Here is an 8,790-nt window from a genome sequence, read left to right on the forward strand (position 1 = left end):
GCGCTTTCTAGTGGAGAAAGGTTGTACAGAAGTTTCTTTTGTTTGCTGGAAAGTTGTGATTTTGCCCTATGCCTGAAACTTTCTATGTTCCCTAGAAAAGAGGGAAGCCACCTAGAGAGAGAAGCTTCTAGTTTCCCTAGACTCCTGGCTGCCAATCAAGGGAAGGAGGAGCCCCATAGGGAGGGGTTTGAGAACTGAGTAGAAAGGAGGGAGCCAAAGGGACATAAGGAGAAGAACCCTGGGAGAGAGAAGGAACCGGAGGAAAGAGCCCCAGCCCAGGGAGAGGAGCTCCCTCACAGCAACTGGCCAGCAGGAGTAAATGGGCTACCCAACCCAGAGCAATGAGGACCCAAAAGTAAAGGCTGGACTAAGGAGTTGTAGATGCTCATAGCCAGCAGGAGTAAATGGGTTTCCTAACCTGGGACATGGAGGACCTCAAACAGGATGCTAAACCAGGAAGCTGAGGAAGGCTTAAGACCCTGGAAGGAGGTGTGAGGCCTGGTTGCTCAGTCCATATGCCTAAGCTCTGAAAGTCAGGGCTGTATTTGCTTTGTGTTTGAACTGTGCTGAGAGGAAGAAACATGTGGAACTACATAGACAGTTATGCATGAGGTCTTTGTGTTTATTGTTTGAGAACTGCAGTGAGACTATGGGATTCATTTTCAAAGCACTTAGACTTACAAAGTTCCATAGGTTACATGGAGGCGTATTTTCAAAGCACTTAGACTTACAAAGTTACAAAGAGGGGTATAATCGAACGCGAACGCCCATCTCCATGGGCAACTATCTCCGAGGACGGGTACGCGAAGGAGTGGGCCAGACCATATTTTTGAAAAAGATGGGCGTCCATCTTTTGTTTCGATAATACGGTTGGTGCCAGGCAAATGCATCGGATTTGAGCGGATTTGAGCTGGGCGGTATCGGTTTTCAGCGATAATGGAAACCGAAGGCGCCCAGCTCAAAAACGAACAACTCCAAGGCATTTGGTCGTGGGATTCGTAGTGCACTGGTCCCCCTCACATGCCAGGACACCAACCGGGCACCCTAGGGGGCACTTGTAAAAAGTAAAAAAAAATTAAAATATTCCCAAGTCCATAGCTCCCTTACCTTGGGTGCTGAGCCCCCCCAAAACCCACTCCCCACAACTCTACACCATTACCAAAGCACTTATGGCTGAAGGGGGGGGGCACCTAGATGTGGGTACAGTGGGTTTTGGGGGCGGTTTGGAGTGCTCCCATTTACCAGCACAAGTATAACAGATAGGGGGGATGGGCCTGGGTCCACCTGCCTGAAGTCCACTGCACCCACTAACAACTGCTCCAGGGACCTGCATACTGCTGTGATGGAGCTGGGTATGACATTTGAGGCTGGCATACAGGCTGGAAAAAAAAGTTTTTAAAGTTCTTTTTTTTTTTGGTGGGAGGGGGTTAGTGACTACTGGGGGAGTCAGGGGAGGTCATCCCTGATTCCCTCCGGTGGTCATCTGGGCAGTTGGGGCACTTTTTTGGGACTTGTTCGTGAAAAAAAGGGTCCAAAAAAGTGGCCCAAATTCTCGCTTCTGCCACCCTTCTTTTTTCCATTATTGGTCGAGCGCACCCATCTCTCCTTGACCGATAAACACGCCCCAGTCCCGCCTTCACTACGCCTCCGACATGCCCCCGTCAACTTTGTCCGTTCCCGCGTCAGACTGCAGTTGGAGGCGCCCAAAATCAGCTTTCGATTATACCAATTTGGGCGCCCATGAGAGAAAGGCGCCCATCTCCCGATTTGAGTTGAAATATGGGCGTCTTTCTCTTTCAAAAATAAGCCTGATAGTAACCTATGGAACTTTGTAAGTCTAAGTGCTTTGAAAATACGCTTCTTAATCTGCCAAAGCTGTAGCTGTGTTTACTGTTTGGAAACTGCAGAGAGAATATATCTGCCAACAGTGATGGCTGTGTTTGTTTAAGAACTATAATAAAGCTCCTTGGCGTATTTCTAAGAACCGTTCTGTGTTACTTGTGTCTGGGAAGGGGGAAAACTTAGAGAAAGAGAGCTAAACCATGGCAGATTCCCCCTTGCCCATGACTATCTATCTATCTATAGATATATATTATACATACAGTAGACATATAGACACAATTTTATAACAGGCGCCTGGTAGGAGCATATTCTATAAAGGAAAATAGGTGCTTTCTTTCCTTTATAGAATACTAGTATAAATGGATATATAAGCGCTTAGATGTGAGCACTTACGCCAGCCATAGAGCTGGTATAATGTTAGAGCCTAAGTGTTGAAGATCCCTCGTAACTTACAGTACTCTGCCCATGCTCTGCCCAATCTCTGTTCATGTGTACTCCCCCTTGGCAAAAATGTGTTATGTAAATAAAGATGAATTTTGGTAGTTTAGCATGTATGTGCACACATCCTATATAATAAAACGCACCTCCAACATTCTGAAGCCGAGAAAGTGAAGCCTTCAAGCCTTGAAGCATTCCTGCAACGTTCCGGAACTACGTGTCGTCAATTAAGGAAATGGAGCCTTACAGAGTGCAAGAGTGCTTCAAGGCTTGAAGGCTTCACTTTCTCACACACACACACTCACTCTCTGTCTCTCACATATACTCTCTCTCACACACACAGACTCAAACATACACTCTGTCTCTCACACACTCTCTCTTTCTCTGACACAAACACACACACACACACACTCTGTCTGTCTCTCACTCATTCTCTCTCTCAGTCACACACACACTCCATCTCTCACACACACTTTCTCTCTCACACACACTTTCTCTCTCACACACGCACACACTCTCTCAAACAAACACACTCCGAGGAAAACCTTGCTAGCGCCTGTTTCATTTGTGTCAGAAACGGGCCTGTTTTACTAGTATATACATAAATGTCATTCTAATCATTTATGCATATAATTTAAGTGTACATGTTAGAAAATATATATTAATTTATGTGTTCATGTTGTGTGTATTGTATTCATTTTCCATTATTGATTTTGGTGAGGAAAGCAATTATGATTTATGAATTTATGATTGCAATGTTTCATGTGTGGCTGTCAAGGTTGTTATTTATTAAAGATATCAGTCATTTAGAAAAATATATGTATAAAGAATATCACTTCAGCTAAATGAGATCATCAGATCTATCTTCATCTAACACAGAACTCTCTCTCTCTTTAAACAGGCAGACCAATCAGCTGCAATATTGACCTATAATTAAGTAACATGTCATAACAGTAGAATTAGTGCACACCTTTGTTAAATTTGTTACAACAGGAAATTATTACACAGCTTTGCTAAACCCTAAAATTAAATTCAGAATCCTTTACACATTTCTACATGTTCTAGGGAATCTATCTAATTTCTGCAGTAGCTAAAGTTGAAAGAAACAGATTTCATATATTAGGATTTATTTACCACCTTTTTGGAAGACATTTACCCAAGGGATGTGCAGCAAGAATAAACTGGACATAGGGAATAGACAATTACAGTCGTAAAACTATTTAAATAGGGCATATTAAGAATATAAGAATAGCCAAACTGGGGGTCCTTTTACTATGGTGCGCTGAAAAATGGCCTGCACTAGTGTAGGCGTGGGTTTTGGAGACGCACAGATTCATTTTTTAGTGTGCCTGTAAAACATGCGTTTTAAATTTTTTTTCGAAAATGGACCTGCGGCAAAATCAAAATTGGCGTGCATCCATTTTGGGTCTGAGACCTTACTGCCAGCCATTGACTTAGCGGTAAGGTCTCACGCATTACGCGGGCGGTAATGACCTATGCGCATCAGAAAATAAAAATATCTTTCAGACACGTGTAGCAGATGTGTCAAAAATGAAATTACCACAAGAGCCATGTGGTAGCTGGGCAGTAACTCCAAATTGGCGCATGTTGGGCACGCGTAGGTGCCTAAGAGGCTTAGTAAAAGGTCAGACCAATGGTCCATCTAGCCCAGCATCCTGCTTCCAACAGTGGCCAATCCAGGTCTTGACAGAAACTCAATTAGTAGCAACATTCCATGCTACCAATCACGGGGCAAGCAGTGGCTTCCCCCAAATCCGTCTTAATAACAGACTATGAACGTTTCCTCCAGGAACTTGTCCAAACCTTTTTTAAACCCAGACACACTAACCGCTGTTACCACATCCTCTGGCAGCGAGTTCCAGCGCTTAACTATTCTTTGAGTGAAAAAAATTTCCTCCTATTTGTTTTAAAAGTATTTCCATGTAATTTCATTGTGTGTCCCCTGGTCTTTGTACTTTTTGAAAGAGTGAAAAATCGATTCACTTCTATCCATTCAACACCACTCAGGATTTAACATATAGAAAAGTAAGAATAACAGGAATTTAGAACGATGATAAGAGTGACTAACTGAAGCTAAAATTTCATATGAAGTCAGAAAAAGTGCAGGAAAATGATCTCAGCTGCAGTAGGAGTGGATCAGCAGGTGTCAGGCCTCATAAGACTTAATATCTGTAAAGCCCTAATATCCTGAAGTATAACCTCGGCACACCAGCATACACCTGAAGCAGTGGCGTAGCTACGTGGGGCCTGAGGGGGCCTGGGCCCCTGTAGATTTCAGTCGGGACCCCCCTCCCGGCGAACCCGCCCCGCCTACCTTCGATTTTGCTGGCAGGAGACCCCAATCCCCGCCAGCCGACGTCCTCTCCGACCGTTCTGCTGCAGTCAGACTCAGAAAAGTCTTCTTCCTTCAACAGTTGCATGCTGACGTCCTGCACGTTGTACGTGCAGGATGTCAGACTCAGAGAACAGTTCTATTCTCTGAGTCTGACGTCCTGCACGTACAATGTGCAGGACGACAGCATGCAACTGTTGAAGGAAGAAGACTTTTCTGAGTCTGAATGCAGCAGAACGGTCGGAGAGGATGTCGGCTGGCGGGGATTGGGGGTCCCCCGCCAGCAAAACCAAAGGTAGGCGGCGGCGGGGGGGGGGAGGGTTCGCGGCAGGAGGGGGGCGGCAGAGACGGAGGCGGCAATGGCGGTGGGGGGGGCGGCGCAAATGTGTCCCCTCCCCTCGAGCTCTGGACCCCCCTCCCATGGAAGTCTGGCTATGCCCCTGACCTGAAGCCTCTTTATTTTCTGAAATGTCCTTTATTGAATAAATATAGATAGTTTACTCATAGTCAGGTGTTCAGAAATGGTGCCCCAAGGCAACAGAGACTCCGCAATTCTGAGAACTGTATCGGTAGTTGGAGGTAGAAATCTGAAGAAAGGCAGCTTTATTGCAGAGGTAGGAAAATAGTTAAGTAGATGCAGATAGTTCAGAGCTGGGGGGCTGGGATATGCAATATCTCATTAGAGAGATATTAACGAGGTAAAAAACGAGTTCATTACAAGGGGTTTAGCAGCACGTGCTGTCTGAAGCATGATGGAGAATGTCTCATGGAGAAGGAGAGGCCAAGAAGGGGCTCACACAGGCCCAGGGAGGAGGAGGAAAGGGGACCCATAGGGACAGAGCCTGCCATCAGGTAGCAGGGGTAGTCCCAGAGGGCAGCCCTCGATTGGAGGTAAAGGTCATACCTGGCTGACCTTTCAGGACAGAGATAGTAAGAATGACCAGGAAATGATAGTAGGTAGACAAAGGAGCCAAGCTTAACTGAGAAAGAGGTCTTTGTAGCAGACTAGACCAATAGTAACAGTCCTTATACAGACAGGCAGGAGTGATTGCATTACATGTGAGACTACATTACATACAATGCATTCCTCGTATATATTTGCAGTGAGGACTGCAGCAGTAAAAATCCTTAGAAGTGAGAATTACAGTAAAGGCATTAAACACATTTTAAGGCCACACTATAAACTAGTGTAAGGGTGTTGGAGGACAGAATAGCAGTATGTGCAGCTGGTGTTAGTTCCTTCAGGAGTTCACTCTGAGGATACACTAGTGTTGAATATTCTTCCTCCTCCCCTACACTTTATTTTCATTTCAAGCAGATGAATTAAGCTAAATTGGATTGCTGCTGTGCCAAAAGGCATATCAGAGCACTGAGCAGCACCCAGCATACCTGTCTGTAAGATACAAGCACCGAAACAGTTCTTTACTCATTGCTAGACAATATTTGTCAATTATTTTTTTTATTACATTTGTACCCCGCGCTTTCCCACTCATGGCAGGCTCAATGCGGCTTACATGGGGCAATGGAGGGTTAAGTGACTTGCCCAGAGTCATAAGGAGCTGCCTGTGCCTGAAGTGGGAATCAAACTCAGTTCCTCAGTTCCCTAGGACCAAAGTCCACCACCCTAACCACTAGGCCACTCCTTTAATTCTACAACTCAACTTATCAAGTGCTTTTGATCTAGTAGACTATAAGATCTTATTACATATATTAGAGAGTATGGGAATTATGGGTCAAGTCCATAATTGGTTTCAGAGTTTTCTTACACAACGTTCTTGAGTCAGAATAGAGGATAAGTTTTCAGAGAAATGGATTAATTCCTTTGGAGTGCCTCAAGGTTCTCCTTTTGTCTGGGAAAATTGGGCATCTAGTTTTATAGCTATGCAGATGATATAACTCTATGGTTTCTACATTCTTAGAGTTAATTCATAATGTCTTTGATACTTTGGGAAATTAGATGAGCTTGAATAAATTAACATGGAATATGGAAAAAGCAAAATTCATGCTTAGTAGTAATTCTGTTAGTGAGGAAGAGAATAGCGTATTAATTAATCCTATAAGGTATGATTTTTTCCTCTTCCATTAGAATATTGGGGGTATTTCTTGAAACTAATTTAAAAATCACATTCACAGATTAATAATTTGACACAGAATTTTTTTGTCATGCATAATCTCCGATGCATATGGAAGTATTTTGAACAGGATCATTTTTGTATTCTATTTCAATCTCTTATACTCAGTTTTTTAGGTTATTATAATGGTATTTATTTAGGTGGTTTAAAACAAATATGAAAAAGCTTCAAACTATCCAAAATGCTGCTTTACGCTTAGAAATCGGATAGTATATCCCTGTTTTATCTGAATGTTCACTGGCTCCCTGTACAAGCCAGGGTTTTCTTTAAATTCTGTTGTTTGTTGTATAAGGTGATCTTTGGTCACTCCCCAATATATTTACTGGATCATTTTGTATTTTCGGTATCTACTAAGGAGTCCTTTTACTAAGGTGTGCTGAAAAATGGCCTGCGGTATTGTAGACACGTGTTTTGGTTGCACGCATAATTATTTTTCAGCACACCTACAAAAAATGCGCTTTCTTTGCCCAAAACAGACATGCGGCAAAATCAAAATTGCCATGCGTCCATTTTGGGTCTGAGACCTTACCACCAACTATTGACCTAGCAGTAAAAATCCAGGTGGTAATGACCTACACACACCAAATGCCACTTGGTGTGCATCCGTTACACACGCCCAAAAATAAAGAATATTTTTTAGACGCATTTATCAGACACGTGACAAAAATGAAATTACCGCAAGAGCCACGCGGTAGTCGGGCAGTAACTCCATTTTGGCGTACATTGGGCACGTGTAAATGCTTAAGCGGCTTAGTAAAAGGGCCCCTAAATTTACTAGAAATGTAATCTATTTACCTATCCTTCTTTAAAAAATAAGAAGAGGCTAAAACTAACGGACACTTTATTTTCATTTCAAGCAGCAAGATTAGATAAAGAGGTACTTACTTTATTATTTTCTACTGAAGATTATATGCATTTTAGAAAGCAGCTTAAAACACTTTTATTCAGGAAACATGTGTTGAATTCTAGGGATAATTGGCTGATTCATGCATCCCGACTGACGTTTTTTAGGTTTCCGCTGTTGGTTTATTTTAAATATTGCAATTCCTGGTGACTCTCCAACTTCTTGATTTTCTAATCCTCGTAGAACCGTGAGGTTGACTACAGCATATAAATTGTATTGTTATTTTATGTTATGAGAGAGCCTGGAGTCTGTACATGGTGAATAGATTGGAAATCAGCAGGGTAATTATAATAAGAGGGAAGATATTCAACTCACACCCTTTTCATTTGTAGCTCGAATCAAAGCAAGGTTACATTCAAGTACAGTAGGTATTTCCCTCTCCCAGAAGTGTTCACAATATATGGGGCTCTTTTACTAAGCTGCGCTAGCAATTCCTGCAATGGCAAATGAGAGGAAGCCCATTCAGTTCCTATGGGCTTCCTCTCATTTGCTGCGTAGGAATTGCTAGTGTGGCTTAATAAAAGAAGCCCTAATCTTGTATTTCAGTCAATGGAGGATTAAGGGGCCCTTTTACTAAGCCTTGGTTGGCTCTATGTGCCTGCAGTGTGTGCCAAAATGAGACTACTGCCAGGCCAGCACGCCCTCCTGGTGGTAATTTTAGATTTGGCATGCGCCTACAAAGCCTGGATGAATTATTTATTTCCTCCTACATGTGCCAGGTTCTGGCGGTAATTGGCACTTGGTGCGCGCCAACTGGTCACTGCGTGTATAGTGTATGAGCCCTTACTGCTAGATCAATGGGTGGCATTAAGGGCTTAGGTTGGTTTTGGGCGTGCACTGGTTTCATTGTTACCGCAGGCCCTTTTCCTGTCCCATTTTTAAAAATCCATTTTTTGTAGATGCAGTAAAAACTATCCTGGCGCATCCCCAATACATGCACACTACTGCAGGCCACTTTTTACTGCAGCTTAGTAAAAGGACCCCTAAGTGACTTGTCTAAAGTCAACAAAGAGCCACAGTGGGATTTGAACTCTGACTCGCCTGTTCTCAGCTCACAGCTGTAATTAATTGGATACTCCTCCACATTGTCCCCTGGATTCTATATAGCGTGACTTAAGTTG

Source organism: Microcaecilia unicolor, chromosome 2 (assembly GCF_901765095.1).
Source record: "Microcaecilia unicolor chromosome 2, aMicUni1.1, whole genome shotgun sequence".
Taxonomy (NCBI): domain Eukaryota; kingdom Metazoa; phylum Chordata; class Amphibia; order Gymnophiona; family Siphonopidae; genus Microcaecilia; species Microcaecilia unicolor.